General features: G+C 36.8%; 1 pseudogene; it reads right to left on the reverse strand.

The window, feature by feature from the left end:
• Positions 1-2,887: 2,887 nt before the first annotated feature.
• Positions 2,888-21,108, reverse strand: part of LOC136835475 (uncharacterized) — a 61,302-nt pseudogene continuing 43,081 nt past the window's right edge.

Consider the following 21,108-nt stretch of genomic DNA (forward strand, 5'->3'; position numbering starts at 1 on the left):
TTTCGCTGTATTCATTGTAAGGAATCATAATCATTGTGTGCCGTGACTGAGCGCCAAGAAATTCGCTTTGGCTATCTCTAACATCTATTTCTTTTCAAGAATATAGGGCAGGTGATTTGTTTCTTCTGAGGTAAGATCCTTTTTTTTTTTTTATCCCTCTTCGTTTTTGCTCTGATCTTATTAACATGCATGATTCGGAAAGAAATGCATGCACATTACGGCCCACTTACATTACCTGGCCTTATGCAGGAGTCAGCCACTAGAGTTATTTTTGTATTATCTATTGATTATATATCTCTTGTAAATAATTCGTTTATTGTAGAATTTTTATACTATAAAAAACTTCTTTACATAGCCATTTTACAACGTTTTCCTTATTTTACATTCACAAATATTAAGCCAGAAATATCGTTAATGTCCAGTTCATTATACATTATGGTGTGGTATGGTATTGTGTTTGATAAGGGCTTCGTCCCCACCAGGATTCAAACCGATGCCTGGTTTAGAAACAACGATAGAATGTGACATAGACCACCGGACTATCAAGAGAGATATAAGTTAATAGCGACTCTGCTGTGTATATGCCTGTCGAATTTAGGTTCTTGACTTAGTATTGATAACAACCCATCTCCACCATGATAACTAATTGGTAATTTGGAATACTGGCTGACTATAAATGTTTGTCACCAATACTCTTGACTTTTTTTCATTTTCTCAGATATAAAGCAACTAATATCGTGCCAAAAATTTCTCAGACATAAACAAACGTTAATGTCGGCGGTCTAAAGCAACTTAAAAATCTATAATAATAAAACCCAAGTGGATTTTTCTTGTTTGTTCTCCCCCGGGTGACGGTAGGGGAGACATGACACAGCCACCCACCCCTACAAACCGGTTTGTCCTCCCCGGGTGGGGGCAGGGTAGGTAGGAGGACGGGAGGGTAGGGGAGATATCCACCCTCTTCCTGCAAACATGTTGGTCCGCCCTGGGTGGGGGCTGCGGGGTACGGGGGTAGGGAGACATCCACCCTCCTCCTGCAAACCTGTCTGTCCGCCCCGGGTGGAGGCAGGGTAGGTAGGGGATCGGGAGAGTAAGGGAGACAGCAACTCCGGGTTCCAGCGGCAACAAGGTTCGTTAAGAATATTTACACATTCCTACCCGTAATCGTTAGACCATGTTGGAATACCTTTTATCACTATCGCCGGAGGAGGTCAACAGGAACCTCCACCTGGGTCACGAAAGTGTTGAAATTTTATCAAGACGGAAACCGCAAGGCGATAAAAGTGTTTGAAAGCAACACGGTATTTTTTCTCTCTCTCTCTCTCTCTCTCTCTCTCTCTCTCTCTCCGCTTCCGGTGTTTTGGGAATAGAGCCTCCCATGAAAAATGCGCCTTGCTGATAGATCCTTCCCACACCAGGGTTTTAGACAGCTTTTATGCATACAAAGCGGGTGATAGAAGAGATGCATTTTAGTTCTTCTGTGGGTCGGCAACGGCCGGAATGCTTTTATAGGGCAACTTTTGAGCAAATATTTCTTTGTGACATATGGCATTACATGCTTTACTATATATAAAATAATTATTGCAGATATGTATATATATAATGTATATATGTGTATGTTTTGTAATATATATACAGTATATATTCGAGCCTGAAATTGTCTTTAGGTATAAAACAGTATTCGTAATGCAACGCAATAAAAAAATTTTAATCTATAATAGACCACAGAAAAATGGTCAGCAAAAGGTGCCAACGTATAAAACAAGAATTCTATTACATCGTTTATAGTCGCCTGAGTAAATGGGGAATCAGCATGAAAATAGTTCAAGGTATATACATAAATGAAGAAATTTCTAACTCTTCCAGTTCTTGGAACAATAGATCATTGTTTGAAGGTTATATCCATTATTTAACATAATGTTTTGAGCAGGAAGTGTTTGTGAAACATATTTATATTTGACGTCGTTTTTTAGCGGAAAGCTAATTTTGCACCTGTATATTCGTGCAGATTTACTCGTAAAAACATCGACCATAAAAATGACACATGGGTTCAGCTCGGGCAATAGCTCTTAGCGATTTCATGAATTTTGCTTGGAGCAGAGCAATTCTGTTGACATTATTTATGGAATGACCATCGGGAAGGTTATAACCAAGCATGCACTTATGGAAGAGGAACGAAAAGAGAAATGCCCTCAGTTTTTTTGTTTTTTTTAAGTGGTTGATTGAAAGCATAAGATTGTCTTGTTATACATCTTGAAAATTATTCTTGTGTCATATGAGTGTATAATATCCTGTTGAGTTTGATATCAAGAGAGTTACTAGTGTTTTAATGTTAGAATTAGAAGACGTAAGAATCAGTTTATGCGAAATCATTCTGTAAGCACGGTGAAGCTCTGTTGAAAGAAACATTACATTTATCTGGAATGAATCAGAGTTTGCTCGGTGAAGTTCAGATTGACGTGTGCGATCAATTCTTGATACTGGGCGACATCACCAAGCAGATGATTTTCCCTCTTAAGAAGTTAGCTCCAGAGAAAAAAAGAACAACAGTCGCTACCATACTGAAGGATTTTGGATGAACATCCTGTGCATAAATTAGTTTCCTCGTAAATCTTCACAGGAAACTCCTTTAATTGTCTGACCCAACATCCGCCACCTTTACTATATTGCCTGCACTATGGCCTCTCTTTTTTCACCATTTTCACTTATTTATTCTTTTACTAAGCCAATAAAGTACTTACGTTATGTTAATCACCCTTGTATCATTACTGTACCGACGGTATGGGACAAATCGTTTACCTCTGCATTCAATTTGAGGGCCCCCATAATACCTTCCGGAGTGTGTGCAGTGACACTCAAATTTATTCTTTCAGGATAAAGGACAAGCTGTCTCTAATCCATTTTACTGTTGAAATGTACATAACATGAATTACATTGTTAATAACTTAAGGCAAATAATATATTTGTCCAAGACTTCATCTCCATAAGCCTTCAGATATTCATATTGATGACAGGCGGTTTATCTGTCTAGACATTTCGCGTGGATATTCAGACTGGAAATAAGGGGCAGTTCAATTCTCTCTTTCTCCAGACTTTCGGAAGCCTAATGAATCACCCGCTACAGGAAGGTGCCCTTGGAGAAGCAGGTGCCGCCGAAGGCTTCTGGAGAGAGGATCTCCCTGAGGGCGCTGTAGGAGGAGGCTACACCTCCAACGACGCCAATAGATGCGATAGAGAAGAGAATTATTCTCTCCTGCTGGCTCAGCACTCTGAAAGAATCAGGAAGGATGTTTGAGGTTAATGAAGAAATTTCGCTCTCAATAATCTTCTCTTTAAGGTCTAACAATATTTTACTGGTTTGAGAAAAAGTTAAGTATATCTTAGTTTAACCAGACCACTGAGCTGATTAACAGCTCTCCTAGGGCTGGCCCGAAGGATTAGATTTATTTTGCATGGCTAAGAACCAATTGGTTACCTAGCAACGGAACCTACAGCTTATTGTGGAATCCGAACCACATTATAGCGAGAAATGAATTTCTATCACCAGAAATAAATTCCTCTTATTCTTCACTGGCCGGTCGGAGATTCGAACTCGCGACCAACAGAGTGGTAGCTGAGAACGGAACCCGCTCACCCAACGAAGAACTAAGACTTGACCCAATATAATGGTCAGCTTAATCTAGACATACGGTTCCTTGTGTATAAATGTTTCTTTGTTACATTTATGGACCACGTTAGTTACATTGCTAAGCACTTGCTTCCTTCTTTTTTTAATAAAAATGGGTTGCATTTCAATGTAACACAGTTAATGAGGATAAGAATAGATTTAAAACTATTACTGTAGAATGAATAGACTAGGATTGGTTTTACTGAATAAATTAAATGGCATGATTTTATGTTGTACATATGTCAGCTTTTATTATCATATCTTTGCGTTTTGAGAATTACAGTATCAGTATTTTCAAGTTTAATGTTAATTTTCGGAATTATAGCTACACGAGTTATCTTGCACTAGTCACCGCCGCATAAGAAAAAGATGTTTTTAAAACGAGTTCCACGTGGAGGGGAAAGTGAAGGAAAAATAAGCTGACCTCACAGTCTGAAATTGAAAATTGTGAGAGAGAAAGATGGCAGTTAAATGGAAAACAAGAACCAAGAAACATCCGAGTGCAAATAATACAAAAAATCTTTCATAATGCCGACTGGATAAAGTGAAGATTATAATAACATATATTACTTTGAAACGCAAAGAACTTTTCAACCAGTTGTGATGTAGAGAATATAGGGAAATTAGGTAGAAAAGAGAAAGAGAGAGAGAGAAAAGAGAAAGGGAGAGAGACGTAAGAATAAAAAGAGAGGCAGAGAGCACAGTGATAACCTAAAAGCTGTTGTTATTATCGTGGATTCAAATACGCTGATCGAGGCAGGATTTTGCATGAACTCAAAAACAGTGAGCAAGTATACCGCGTTAAAGCCACAAAAACGATCATAAAAGTGGGAAGTAATGGCCTCGCAATTAAGTTAACCAAATCATGAGTTAGCACAGCCAAAAAAGCTTACAGCACCCAGCTGTATAACCCCGCCTTCACAGGAGGCGTTTTCATGGAAATTCCAGGAAATTGGGGGCTGGACAAAGTGATGTACTTCAACACCCTCCAATCAAACATGCTAGGAAGGGGTCTTTCACACGCCCTCCTAAGATCACCTCCAATCAAATCCTCTAAGGAGAGATTTGAATCACACCCACTACAGTCCTTTCCAATCAACTACTTGAAGGGGAGGCCTTGCTGATAAATTCTTCCAATAGGACCAAAAGGAGGTGGAGATTGCAGATAACAAGAAATCAAGGGATTCGACAGGCTGGAGATCGACAGGAGAGATGAGATTAGAACTGTGTCCATTAAGGGAGAGTACGTCTCCCCTCGCTTTCGTGTTCCCCATATAGACTGAGTCAAGTTAATTACTCCAGAGTGATTTCGTTTATACCACTGTAACATGTTAATTTTGTACTGATCTTTATAATGCTAAGTACTTATTAAAGTGAAGAAATTACCGATCTCGTCTCTATACGCCTTCCTGAGAGATATCAATACTAAAAATAATTCATCTTCAAGAAATATACCAGTTGCAGAAAGCGAGGCGCCGTGGACACACATAGAAGAAATCAAGGTAAGAAGTGAGAGATTAAAAACATACAACAGAGAAGAAAGACTCCTAACAATACCACATGAAGTAGTATTTACAGTGATAACAGCATACGCTCAAGTAAAGGAAAAAGTCATCTGTAGACGCGACGAGTGTAGCAGAATAATCTGATGAGGTAGTAAAGTCACCATCAAGTCAAGTAATATGTAAGATCGAAACGATGGAGGAGAAATGAACAGAGAAGTTCACTAGAATAAATGAAAAAATGGAAGTGATAAGTAAACAAATGAAATAGTTTCAAAATCAGAGAGAACTATGTAGACAAAGTAAAGCTATATAAAAAAAAATATTGTAATTCTAAAATCAAGAGACACAGCGAAAGATGCAGAACAGAAGAAAAATTAAATGTAAGCGATTTGTGAAATGTACTCAGGAGATGAGCGCGTCATCATGGAGTTTTTCGACGGAGCAAGTTGCACGCTGCCAAAAGTAATGTTGAGGAGAGAAGCGAAGAAAAGCATTCCAGCTGACGAAAAAGGGGAAGAGTTTTCCAAATCCACGACAGCAGATGTCCCAGAATATGGTGAGTGTCATTAAGATTTATTATAAATCACTTCAAATAGGTCAATGCAGTGAAATCTAAAAGGAAGGGTGTGAGGCATTTAAACATAATAATATACCCACCATAGATAAGAAGTGATATTGGGTTGGGTGTTGGTATGTTATATTACTCAGGAAGTGTTGCAATATTCGTACCATCAGCATGAAACAAAACTATTGAAATATGCGAATATAGTACAAATAAATCTGATATAAAACAGAAAAAATACAACCGGAAGCTTACACAGATATGTGGATGTACGGGCAATATGGACAAATTAATGGAGCTAAAATGTCACAAAGACATTAGAACGAGTAACTTCCAATACACGGCTCTTAGACTGTTCTGCAAGATCCCCCATTGACTTAAAAAAGGAAAAACTTGGAAGACCCTTAAGAAAAAACTAAAGACATGTATGAAAAATCAGTTTTGGCTGGGTAGGGCAAGATATTCAAGAACAAGTAAAAAATAGGCCGGAGTTTCTTCGGCGCAATAGATTTTTCTGTACAGCGTATAATCAAGGCCACCGCAAATAGATATGTCTTTCGATGGTCTCGGTATAATACTGCATGAGCTGCGGCCCATGAAACTTTAACCACTGCCTGGTGGTGGCCTATCCTATGTCGTTGCCAGAAGTACGACTATGGCTAACTTTAACCTTAAATAAAATGAAAACTACTGACGCTATAGGGCTGCAATTTGGTATGTTTGATGATTGGAGGGTGGATGATCAACATAACAATTTTTAGCACTCTAACCTCAGTAGTTTTTAAGATCTGAGGGCGGACAGTAAAAGTGCGGACGGACAGACAAACCCGGCACAATAGTTTTCTTTTACAGAAAACTAAAAAATATAGTGAAGACGACAAATAAACGACCCTCCGAGTCAGACCAAAATGAGGTATGATAGCTGGGCTTTCAGTTGTCAGCCTGGATTGAATATGAAATTGAATACAGAATTTTGACCAGAGCCCAAGCACTGGGATCTATGAGGTCATTCAGCACAGAAACGGAAATTGACAGTAAAAGGTTTGAAAGGTTTAACAGGAGAAAACCTCGCAGATGCACTACGAATCAACTGCTAAGAGAGGGTGGAAAGTAAGATGGAAGAAAGGGAATATGAAAGGAGTTACAGTAAAAGGAATGAAAGGTGTTGCAGCTAGGGGCCGAAGGGACGCTGCAAAGAACCTTAAGCAATGCCTACAGTGCACCGCATGAGGTGCACTGACGGCACTTCTCCCTATGGGGGTTAACCTGGAGGATGGTGATGACGCTAATTAAGTATGCATACAGTTGAAGCGTACAGTAATCGTCCTAAAGACTATTACTGTAAGAAAATAAATGGTACGTATTATTTGATTGTCTTTTAACTTGCACATGGTGAGAAATTTTGTCGCACATGAGTTAAAGTATCCAGAATTTTATATATCCTCGATTTGCTTACTATTGCAATAATCAGGACGTTTTTGCCTTGCTGGCAACACATTAGTTTATATTGTGGGCTTAGTCGAATAAAAAACGTTTACTCTTCTTTTATAGAAGTGGGAAATGACTGCTGTCAATAGCAACTCTATTTTGAATCTGTAATTCTGAAAATTTACCTAAAACTTGAAAATAAAAATACTTTAGTTTTGAAAATGCGAAGACATTGTTGTTGTGGAAACACCCCGAAACTGTAATTTTGATACATCTGTCATGTTACATATTTGCGTAATGAATTTAGTTTCCATCTCCAGAAAGTGACAGTCCTGGTAGAGAGATGCTCAGTGACTCGTAGGCATTCTCACACCAGGAAAGTGTTAGGTTAAAATCACTGTTTTCTTCCTTTACACTTATTGCGGCGAGAACTTTTTCCAATTGGAGCATTGTATGCAACTTTGGTAAGGATATAACTGACGCTCGCATTTGCAAAGCCTTCATATATCCCATCTAAGAGCTGAATACGTATCTTATCTGTGTGTGTCTCTTCGTGTTAGGATATCAGTTGCATTTTCAAACTGTATATGTAAATATCAACTGAGTACATGACAAAATTCATTTGACGTTTTCAGCATAGTTTTTGGATGCCCTCCTTGCTGGAACCCAAAATATCTCTGGTCAGTCGAATTTCATCGAGGTAGTTTGTCCAGCTTATTTTAACACAACACCCAGAGTTGTGCTTACCTGTATGGTAGGCCATTCGTGGGATTACTAGCAGTGCACAGCTTGAAGTAGCACACCGGAGGCATGACGAAGGAGAGCAGCGTGACCGAAGACCCTCCGATGAGATCTAGGATCTTTCCGAATGCCGGGACCGCCATAGCCAGCAGCATCACGACGCACATGACGAGACTCCGGATAATGCACCGTCCTACGCTAAATCCTGTGGGAGAGGGAGTGCAATTTTCTCTTTATGCAAATGCTCACTGGACGTTAAATTTCATAACCCTAAGTATCCCAAAACTTTATGATAATGATAAAAACAAAAAGTGATGGACAGAACGAAGAAAGTGATAGGATTGGTTTTCAGTGACGGGAATAAGAAAAAAATCCCCTTCAGGGGGTAGTGCCGTCAGTGCACCTCATGCGGCGGTGCACTGTGGGCATTACGTAAGGTTCTTTGCAGCATGCCTTCGGCCGCTAGCTGCAACCCATTTCGTTCCATTTACTGTACCTCCTTTCATATTCTGTTTCTTCCAGCTTTCTTTCCACCATCTCCTAACAATTGATTCATAGTGCAGCTGCGAGGTTTTCCTCCTGTTACACCTTTCAAACCTTCTCCTGTCAATTTCCGTTTCAGCGCCGAATGACCTCATAGGTCCCGGTGCTTGGGCTTTGGCCTAAATTCTGTATTCAGTTCAATTCGACAAGAGAAAATAAAAGCTAAGAGAAAGTTTCGTGACAGAACCTTTCGTATATGCGTTTAGGAAGGATTTGATTTAGACGGATGTATGGTGTTTGGAAAAATGTGCTAGGGTAATATTTGAAGTTGCTTGCATTTTACCTGTTATTTTCAACTTTATGGTGATTATGTTTATCATAGTTCTTTTTATTTTAATGATACTATTTTTGACACATTTTTCACGAATGGTTGATTTAAATATTGACTACAACTAACTCAAAAACACTACTCAGAGTTTATGATCATTTGGCAGTATTTGTCATGTATGATTTTACAAGTACAAGTAAATTTTTCTGTCTCTAATATAGTAAAATATTCAAAGAATTTTAGAGCCATTCAGCTTGATCCATCTTTTATTTCATATTCTCCAGTAATGTGGAATACTCAAAACTACTCAGTATTTCCAGTATCATTTAACCTGATTTTATTCAGAGAGGGATCGGTCGTCATTTGAAGTATGCAGTCTGTTCAGATGTGAAAAGGAAAATTTACTTTGAAAATTAAATAGGAGAGTGTTATTTCTCCGAACTTTTTTTTCTTTTTGACTAGATTTATTATGATCATTTAACCAGTTATGTCCAATTTTTTTTTTTTTTTTATTATTTGGACAAGGTCAGATGTAAAGATATTTCGCAATCTTCTCGTGGAGGGCTTATTCTTTTTTTTTTTTTAATTCCATATCAGCAAAACGACATAAAACAGAATAAAATAATGAAATAAAACCATAGAAAGGGTACTGTGTTTTGCTCCACGCTAATAACTTTGTTGTTAACAAAGGAAAAGCGGAAAATTGCATTTTGCCCCTTGCCAATTAAGTTAAAACTTTTTCCAGCGTCCTTCCGAAGAGGTCATTACGGCACAAACAAAATCCCATGTACTATTAGGTACGTACATACAAAAATAACGGAATAAAAATAAGTAAAAGTTAAGAAGAAACTTTTGTTTCTTGTTACAACCTTCGGAGATCAAATTAGCGGCCAATATGTCACGTCAGATGGAAAGCTTTTGATAAAAATTTTTGTACGGTGTTGAAATACGACAAGGTGGGGTGGAAAGAAAGACTGATTGATTGTAATTTATCTGGAGAGAGAGAGAGAGAGAGAGAGAGAGAGAACTGAGGATTTGATTTGAAACTCATGAATAGGTAATTGTGCTTCTTTCTTTGACTTGAAGGGATCCAGAATGTATCATCTCGAAGGGAAACAAATATGCACAAAGAAAGACGAAAAGAAAAGCTTGATTGTATAGATGCTCTAAAACATGAACTTAATCCTCGTATTTATCCATAGCTTGAAGGCAAAGAGAAAAAGAATGGGAACTTATGATTTGGACTGTAATTCATATAAATATGTTTATATAATATATATATATATATATATATATATATGTATATATATATATATATATATATGTATATATTATATATATAATATATATATGTATTGTGTGTATGTATGGCGTATGTATGTATGTATGTATGTATGTATGTATACACATACAAAAACCAGCCTGAGGTTACATCTCAGGAATCTTATAAATATTAAAACAATATATCTGGAAGTGTCAAATATTCTCTAGAAAAAGTAAAAGGAAAATTCATCGTCCTTACTGTTGGGTACGTAGAGAATCCCCTCGATGGTTTGCATGACGGGATTGATAACGATGATGGCGGCGAAGATGAAATGCCCCAGGATGAGTGCCTGGGTGATGGTGACAGCCACCCCGTTGACGGACATGAGTATGTTGTCCTCCACGGCGTCCCCAAGGGTTCCGTAACAGATGACCGTCATTGGCCAGTAGAGTGACAGTAGAACTGCAAGGGGAGAGGACTGAGTTGGCATAGCTTAGGAGCTTACAGAGGTTAACTGGACTTTAGGGTTTAAGGAGAGGGTTGTTTTTATTAAAGGACAAAATTGGATGGTCAGAGTGGTTTAGGTCAATTAGTATTTAGAAAGTGCAAAATTAGTTTGGCTGACAGGTTTGAGAAGAGTTCCAATTATATAGAGGAAAAGTATTCTAACTAAGGGGGTTCTTGGAGAGTGGTTATTATATAGGACAGAGTAAGAATGGCTAGGGATCGTGCCAGTTAGATAGGGCAAAGTGATGTTTGCTGAAGGCTTTGTGGTCGGTGCCAATTAGATAGGACAAAGTGATGTTTGTTGAAGGCTTTGTGGTTAGTGCCAGTTAGATAGGGCACAGTGATGTTTGCTGAAGACTTTGTGGTTAGTGCCAATTGGATAGGGCAAAGTGATGTTTGCTGAAGGCTTTGTGGTTAGTGCCAATTGGATAGGGCAAAGTGATGTTTGCTGAAGGCTTTGTGGTTAGTGCCAATTGGATAGGGCAAAGTGATGTTTGCTGAAGGCTTTGTGGTTAGTGCCGATGGGATAGGGCAAAGTGATGTTTGCTGAAGGCTTTGTGGTTAGTGCCAATTGGATAGGGCAAAGTGATGTTTGCTGAAGGCTTTGTGGTTAGTGCCAGTTAAATAGGGCAAAGTGATGTTTGCTGAAGGCTTTGTGGTTAGTGCCAATTAGATAGGGCAAAGTGATGTTTGCTGAAGGCTTTGTGGTTAGTGCCAGTTAAATAGGGCAAAGTGATGTTTGCTGAAGGCTTTGTGGTTAGTGCCATTAGATAGGCAAAGTGATATTTGCTGAAGACTGTGGTTGGTGGTAGATAGGTAAAGTGATGTTTGCTGAAGGCTTTGTGGTTAGTGCCAATTAGATAGGGCAAAGTGATGTTTGCTGAAGGCTTTGTGGTTAGTGCCAATTAGATAGGGTAAAGTGATGTTTGCTGAAGGCTTTGTGGAGAGTGCCAGTTAGATTAGGGTTTGAAGCTTGTTAGTTATCTATGGCTGAGGACCCACAGAGATTGTTAGTTAGATAGGATGTAGTTGGGTTAGCTTGTGGGTTAGTGGTGAGTGGCAGTTACTTAGGACACAGTTACGCTGATAGGGTATTGGAGAGTGCTAGTTGTGTGGGTAAAGTTGTGTTGGCTGCGTGGTTTAGGGAGATTTTTGGTTAGATAAGGTAGTTTTTTGCTGAGAGTTTTGAATGAATATATATATATATATATATATATATATACATATATATGAATAGTATACATATATATATATATATATATATATATATTATATATATATATATATATATATACATATATATATATATATATATATATATATTATATATATATATATATATATATATGTATATATATATGTGTGCTTGTGGGTTAGCCAGGTTGGTGGTAGTGGCAGTTACTTAGGACACAGTTACGCTGATAGGTATTGAGAGTGCTAGTTAATGTGGTAGTTGTGTTGGCTGCGTGGTTTGGGGAGATTTTTGTTAGATAAGGTAGTTTTTGTGGCTGAGAGTTTTGTGGATATATATATATATATATATATATATATATATATATATACTTATATATATATATATATATTATATATAATCATTAACCCGTTTCCCCATAACAGGATACTTCATGGAAAATAAAGCAACAGAAATTGCCACATTCGAAAGCCAGTTCATGTGTTCCAACCAAAAACAGCCGCTCTCTCTCTCTCTCTCTCTCTCTCTCTCTCAACTTTCTCTCTCAAATCTTTTAAAAAAATTCATGTTTTTAATATCCTGAATTCAGTTTGGATAGTTTCCTATGCATTTATTCCAGATTTTTCCTTGCCGTTATGCTATGAAATAACGAGGAGGCTGGGAAGATGATGGCTCTGATCTCCCCATCCCTTCTATTGTAGGTCGAACTCAGCCTCCGGGAAGGACTCTTGGATAATACAAGTGATTTTCTAGATCTTTTCCTCTTTCCTCTTGACGTCCTTCCCTCCTCGTGTGTTTCCCTCTTCCAAACAAACCCCTCACCACAGATGTTTCATCGGCTCTTGTTTTTATTTCCACGTAAAAATTTAGTCCGTTCCTGTTCTCATTTCAAACGTATGTATGTTTGTAACTTTGTATTTCCTGCTGTGTCAGAGTGTATTGTGGATTATTTTTATTTGATTTCATCATCAAAATGAATTAAGCAATGGTAAACAAAAAGGAAGTGTGGTGTATAGAATAACGGGCGGTTTGATTAAGGCTCGATAAATGACTAACAATGTGGCCTTGAGAAATGAGTGTTTGTTATGAAACATCTTGTTGTGGAAAGAAAAACTAATAAAACTATACATGGGCTTATAGTAGGCTAAACCATACATGGGCTTATAGTAAGCTGCTTATGAAAATTATAGGGCACGGAGCGTTTGGAGTATGTTATTCGAGTTTGTTAACTAAGGCAGGTTAAAATTCTTTCCTATGAGACTAAAATGTGAAAGAAAGTATCCAATAAGAGTGCATAGTTTAGAATAATGAGGTGGAAGGAGAAAGGTAGACCTTGTATGTCCTAGTTTGTTGAGTGACATACAAGATACGGGTGAGTGTCTCATTATATGTTGAGAAAATCTATTTAGGCAATTGAGGCTTCTGCAGTTTGTATGGAACTGCCTTGATTTTTTGGTTCAGTACTTGGACTGGATGAGTAATATGGTATTATTTTGTATTTGTTTTCCTCAGAATTTACTTTTTTGAGAAAACGGCTGACCAGTCAAAATATAGGTATCCAAAGTTGTTTCTTAAGCAGTGTTTGCCTAAAAAATAACAATTCATCACCATGTATATATACATACATATGTATATATATATATATATAAAATATACATATATATTATATATATACATACATATTAAATTTAGATAAAAATATACAAAAAGTTGTTAGGGCTGTCAACGTTTGGTTTTGGTATCAAAAAGTGCCATAAAACGACCTGAGTATGGAAGAATAAAATGTTGGAACGAAGCTCGAATTTTCGAATGCACTTTTTGGAACAGGATCTCCAAAACTAACAAGGCTGCATGGAAATGATTATCCTTCTCCCTCGAATAGGACCCCGGCGTTGTCGAAGGAATATAGGACAAGGACGCGTGAATGAATACATAGCATTCTCACGCCCTTCGGGATCAATTATACAGACCATGTAGCCATTGTCGCTGGTACTCATTATTTTCATGATTGTCGACGATTTTAAAAAATGCAGGTATTATTTCTTGGATTGGAGATAAATTGAGGTCACTCTCATTCTTTTATTCTTTGAAAATGGAGGCGAAATACGGCTGCAGTTGTGAGAAGTGTTGAGATGTGGGACAGACTGTTGTAGTCCCTGCGCTTGTCTTACTAGTTTGTTAGTCTAAAGGCAAAATTTTTTTCGTTTATTTCATACTGGTTGTATTTCTTCCAGTTTTCCAAGTACCCCGTTGTATTTGGATTAGATCTTTTCTTTGAAAATATTAATTTTGCCTATTTTCTTTTTGAACTAACATTATAATGGCAAAACTCAACGAAGTCAAAGGTTAGTTGATACAAGAAAAAAAAACATTTCAGATTGAAGAAAAGTTCATAGTGCCGTATTTATAATTTACGATCGTTTTAATCGTAAGTGAAATACTTCATAACATCGAACATTAAAGACCGGGGAAAAGTGTATTAAAGAAAAATATCAACGTTTTTTCGAAAAGAGTTAGGTGATTATGGAAAGGCGATAGTCTCCATCATCCCTAAATTTGGAAAGGAAGAGCCTTTTCATGTCCCCAACACGGATCCCTAAATCTTGTCATGATGATGTGTAGTAGTGAACAAAAACTCCTCTCGATAACTCCGAACTGGTACTATAAATCGGGGTTCACTAATGATGAGATGAGGACGATCCATGAAACCAGAAGCGTTCGAAATAAACTAGCTTCGAACTGAGGAGGTTTGAAGGGTAGATAAAAATCTATAAAAAGTGAGGAGGCTTCGTAAAAGATTACTTGCCTTTGACTATTTATATCTTGCCTTTTTCCTGTTTGTTAGTATATGGAGTTTAGGAGACACATTAACGAGACTTATTCCCTCGAACGAGAATTTTTATGAAACAGAAAAAGTCAGTTTTCCAGGTTAAGATAAGAACGTGATATCAGCCTAGAAAAGACGTTATTTAAATCTTTGATAATAAACTTAAACTTCGAACTGGCAGTTTCCTTAGATTCAACTAGGGAGTTTCCTGAAGTTTTAATTAAATTATTATAACTCCGAAGTTAAATATCTTACAATCTAAACCTAAAGGAAAGTGCCTGTTGAAAGCAAAAAGATTGGGAGTGTAAGTAACTGCTGAAGACATTTTAAACAAACGCAAAAGATAAATTTGTAGTATATGTATATATATATATATATATATATATATATATATATATATATATATATATATATATATATATATATATATATATATATGTGTGTGTGTGTGTGTGTGTGTGTGTATGTGTGTTTGTTTGTGTGTGTGTGTGTGTGTGTGTGTGTGTGTAGTGGCTCATTAGCAACTAGTCTGGTATGTAAAGTTAGTTAATCAGCAATGTAATTAGTTATTGATTTATTGACCTGGTCTCACGCCGTTAAAATTTATCGAAGTCTTTTCAAGTGAAAAGTTGTGTAGTTCAGTAAACATGTTTGTTATATGTTCAGGCCACTGGTAATTAAAGACTAATCATGTTTACCAATTATGGATTTTTTAACCAATTTAATCTGCCTAAAACCTTTGGAATGTTCAGTTGGTTCACCGAAATGTTTTGCAAATTGATAAAAGTGGATCGCCCTCGATGGAGAAACGATTATGTAATCGATGTTGTTGGGCTGTTTACCTCTGCCAGGTTTCACTAACTTTCACTCGGCTCAAAAACTTCCGCTAATTACGCGAATTCAAAAAAAGGCAAAAGCCTTGTGATGTGAATTTGGAGCAGATGAAACCCTGTTACATTGATTTTTTTAGGTATCCTTATTTTATTTTTCATGACTTCTTGCGTGTCTTATTTTTGAAGGTACAAATGGTATGCAAATTATCCCCCTCACAATTTACATAAAGTCATGTTAATTTATATTAATTCTGAAGAATAAATTGAAGAGATATTAATTTCTTGCGAGCTCGGTTTCCATGGGAATGGGCTAAGAATATCATTAGTTAAGATCATTCTTAATGGGTGCATGACTGCAGCTTTTTCCGTCTAGTTTTTCAATGCATGGTTTAGGCTTTGGGGCTGCAAATTTTCAAAAAGACAACAAAACTAGGAGTGTAATCTTGGTGTTTACCGAGAAGCTTGGTATTGGCTACAATTCAGTGTAATTTTCTTTAGTCTTTCGTCGTTTCCCTTTCATTTTTTGCCCTTCGCTAATTTCTAACTTTGAAAATAATTTATGTAGAGTGCGTTTTTCCTAAATATATAGCTATTTACTTTGTTAGGTGAAACTTTGGTATTACACTAAGCTTAATGAGGAGACGTGGGAAGGGCTGAAAGCACCAGAAACCCTGCTTCTCCTTCTTAAAATGATAATTATTTCAGTGGTTGTTAACTGATGCTTCATTGTAAGTGAACATTTCCCCGAGGGGATGTTCCTCTAGAAAGATCCAATTAACCAGGCGACGCAACTCGGATAGTTGTGCCATACGCGGCCAGAATATAATACACCTATGTCGAGTAATGGGCGCTCATGTTGAAAGCCAATTATTTCCCCTTCATATGTAAACTTAAAATTATGCTTATGTAAATTTCGACATCGTATGACGGCCTTTCATATTGGAAAATGATTAAGGTAATGAAAGGAAGCGAATGTTGACATTTTACCGATGCTAACTCAGCAGGAATGAAAGGAAGCGAATGCTGACATTTTACCGATGATAACTCAGCAGGAAAGGACACCAATCGAGAGTGGTTGCTCTAAAGTTTGCTACTACTGCAAGATATAATTTTATAATATCTCATGTCATTGAACGAATGAGTTAAATCTGGCCCCCACCCTCATACACAGAAAAATGTGTCCCCATACTTACATCTCCGTAGGGGGTTAGTGCCGTCATTGCATTTCACGCGGGGCAGTATAGGCATTACTTGAGGTTCTTTGCAGCGTCCCTTCGGCCCCTACGTGCAACCCCTTCCGTTCCTTTTAGTGTACCTTCGTTAATTCTCTTTTTCTTCCATCCTACTTTCCATCCTCTCTTAATGATCACTTCATAGCGCAACTGGAAGATTTCCCTTCCACTTTTAATTTCCCTTTCAGTGCTGAAGGACGTCATGCGTCCCAGGGCTTGGTCTTTATCATAAATATTTTATATTGCATTCCATCCATTCTATATGTACATCGGCATTGGCGTAGTATATATCAGAAAATGCATATGAATTTGGTGATGGGCTTCGCAGAGTGATGGATAGCATTCTTGCCTACTAACCCAGGTTCCACACCTGAGCGGATGGGTAGACCTCGCTGTGAAATTGTCTCTGTAGATTTAACCATTGGGTTCCTGGTATTTACAAGATTTTGTTGGTTGGACCCAGGCTCAAACAGGCAATTTATTTCAAAAGACCTGTTAATAACCGGAAGGCCATTTGGCGCCACCATCTCTAAAGGGAAAAGGTTTATGGTGATATATATATATATATATATATATATATATATATATATATATATATATATATGTACACAGTATATATATACATATATATATGCAAGTATAAATTTAGGTTGAGAATGACTTACACCGAAAATTAGTTGATATATATATATATATATATATATATATATATATATATATATATATATATATATATATATATATATATATATTATATACACATATACATATATTTATTTATATACACATATATGTATATCTAAGTAGTGTATGTATATGTGTATATATATATACATATGCTTAAAAAATCACAGCAGATGCACGTGACTTCAGTGTATAAGCGAATCTCACAGGAAAATGACAGGCAGAAGTTCAGTACCAAGCACTTTCACGTTTATTAACGCATCGTCTGGGCACCAAAAAAAAAAAAATAATAAAAATGTGCCCAGACGATGCGTTAAGAAACGTGAAAGCGCTTGGTACTATATGCCTATATATTTTATATATATATATATATATATATATATATATATATATATATATATATATATATATATATATATATATATATATATATATATGGCCCCTTGTGAGAGCTAAATAAAATTTCATAATTTACAATTCTTTTATGTTTATGTGACTTGATACTAAACCTCTTATTTTGTTTACGTACTCTTCTAAGCACACACACACACACACACAGAGAGAGAGAGAGAGAGAGTAGTGCCAATTTCTATTCATGAAACACTCACGGAATCGAAAAGATTTTGTGCCAGATGTGGAGCAACCAGTGTAATCGCCACATCGCCGACCGGTCACTTCTAATAGGTGTTCGAACAGACAAGAAAGTTGGTTGTTTTAGGATATCAAGCAAATTTCTTGTAGCCAGCTGGTCACGTTGTAGCGCAAATTGATTTATGTTACGGGAACAATTGCATTTTTATTGAATTTTATACTAGTATCACAATATATTCAGATGTGTAATGTCATACTAACGGGTGACTGTACACCGAAGTCGGAAACCGTCTAGAGCATACGAACAACGGAGTGAGGAAGAAAGATAAGCCGAGCTGCATTTGGAGAAAGTTTATTCTGGAAGCCAAATTAACCGTTTGTAAAAGTGTACCTTTTCTTACTGCTTGCAGCTGCTTCTGATGTAGGATTCGATTAGAGAGGAAACGTTTTTCAACTAAGAAATATGGGTCAGTCTTTAACGTAATGAACGAAGTGAAATAACAGCTGTGTTTCATCCCCAACTGTGACCGTACTTGCTAGTCGCTGAAGTATTTAGAAATACGTATGATTTATTTAAGATAATTCAGCAACTGCAGTACATATTAATGCTCCTATAGAGTAAGAGTTTTTTGATGTCGAGAGCTTGACTCCTCGTTTAGGCCTGTATTTCATTTGCTTAAAGAGTTGAATTTAAACACGCATTGTGTGTAATAACGTAATAGTTATGACTACTTCTTTCCTTGCTTCGTCAAGTCGTTATATATTACAAATTTAGGCCTCAAGTTGCCAATTTGAAATACACTTCTTTAGGGCGACAAACCTCCCTACTCTTCTTTAGGCCTACAAGGCATATTGTGGTCTCTTGTTACTTATGTTCCACCTTAGTTTGAATATATGTTTTTATATTCCTACTGAGGCTATGATTAAAGGTTTCTTGAACGTTTATTATTTTAAAGCATATAAATTTTTTTTTTTATGACTACTATTACCAACATATATTCAACACGATCATAGTTCAGTCTAATAAATTATTACTCCCCTGGTTTTCCTTTTCTGAAAGAAAAATTATTGAGCTATAATTTTTTCACGTTTCTGAGTCCAAAAACACGCCCGTATGATTAATCATTCTCATGAGGGGATAATATAAATAATCAACTCTTTATTTTGTCGAAGGCATCTCAGTGAGGAGGCCTAACCTATCAGACTTTCAGGCCAAAGCCAATTTGTACGCTACTATTCCCGCTATATTAATTTTCACAGTTAATGGGTTTCCTGGTGTACGTTTCTAGATTAGAGGATTAGAGATGATATGCCCAGTGAAGGTAGATATAATAATAATTTTGGTATTCTGGATGCCATATGCTGTAGATAAGATGGAGAAGGGGCTGATGGTAGCTTTAGAGAGAGAGAGAGAGAGAGGAGGTCATTTACTTTATTATATGTAGGATAGCAGTTCCTTTCCCTTCTGTTTTCCCCTTTTCCAGCCGAACTCCTTACAAGTTTTGGAATTCCTTTTGATTTTTTCCAGAATTACAGCAGACCTAACCATTCATTCTTTCCCCCTTCTTAGTCTTCTGTTCCTTAGGCCCAGGTTAGATAATCTCTCCATCTGACCTTCGTTGTAAAAAAACAACTTTCAATACAGGTTTTATCCTTTTACTGTATAACGTTTAAAACCCATAAATAACGAAGAATATTTTGTTAGTGAACATTACCACTAGGAAAAGCAAGCTATTTCAAAGCGCCTGTCAAAGGAATTCGTAACGGTTAGAAGTAGCCACCATAAACCGAATACCGTTTGTCCATCATCCTCAGCTTATACAAATAATTGATCCCAATCTAAATTTAAATGACAGTGTTTGTGCGATCCCATGACTGTTCTCAGAGGTGTTTGCTCTTGGAGCCGTTATTTATGGGAAATCCCTATTCACTGCGATCAAAACATGACTCCACCTCTAGACGCATGTTTGTGTTACGCGTCATCATGATTGTTCCTTTGATCATTCGTTAACGTTCTCGTATTTGTATGTTTATGTATATGTATATACTTATATATATTATATATACATGCATATATTTACACACACACACACACACACACACACACACACACACATATATATATATATATATATATATATATATATATATATATATATATATATATATATATATATATATATATATATATATATATATATATATATATATATATATATATATATATATATATATTATAGAACACTTGAATACATATATATATATATATATATATATATATATATATATATATTAAAACACTTGAATATTTCCTCGCTTTGTTTTGCTTGACTTTCAAACTCAAGCTTTGTAATACTTTATAAAGATGGTAGGATAACTGACACCAGAAATACACACTTATTCACCAGAAATACACACTAATTCCAATAGCTATCTTGTGAGCTTCCTGGGAAGGGAGAGAGGCAAGATACATCTCTATTTGCTATGACTATAAAAAAAAAATATCATTGTGTGAAAGTTAAAGAGGAGGAACTCATAGGGCAAGATCTTCAGCCGACATCGGTAATTTCTGTTGTAATTCATTTTGAGAAATATTTGTTATTACATGCATTTATTGACATTTGAGTATGAACAGCTATTTATAAACCACTTTAAGAAAAGTATTTGTTTGCTCTGTTGATTCGTATTATTTATTTATTGTTTCCATGTGGTTCCCTACTATCACAATTATTTGCAATCACTTTAAGGATAAGACAACGTTTATTCAGTTGACCTGCATGTCTTTAATGTTTTCGGTTCTTCGCTGCACGTTAAAAACACAAAGACAGAAGTAAACAAACAATAAATAAAAGAAGTTAGTAATTAAGCTCCTCTCACTCACGGTTACTCTCGTGTCCCTGGCAGAAATTACTTCCTTAAGACCAGGCGGTGGGAGACATTTACGGCGGCCGCGTGCCCCTTTTCACCCCAAGAAATAAATCTTTAATACGGAATAACTCTGGGGACCCGGAATTTGTATGAAAGAGAATATTGAAAGAAAGGAGAGGAGGAAAGGAGGGACAGGGAATATATTCGGAAGAGGGAATGCCATGTCAGTGGGACATCCGATGGTGTGTTATTTCCCCCGAGACGTCTCCAGAACGAAGCACCACTCTTTTGCAACCCTTCTTCTTGGCGGGCCCCCCACTCACCCAATCCTCACCTCTCCCGACTCGGGGAGGGGGATCCCACCCGACCACCAAACCCCTCTTATCCTCGTCGCAC

This window comes from Macrobrachium rosenbergii, chromosome 55, assembly GCF_040412425.1.
Source record: "Macrobrachium rosenbergii isolate ZJJX-2024 chromosome 55, ASM4041242v1, whole genome shotgun sequence".
Classification (NCBI taxonomy): domain Eukaryota; kingdom Metazoa; phylum Arthropoda; class Malacostraca; order Decapoda; family Palaemonidae; genus Macrobrachium; species Macrobrachium rosenbergii.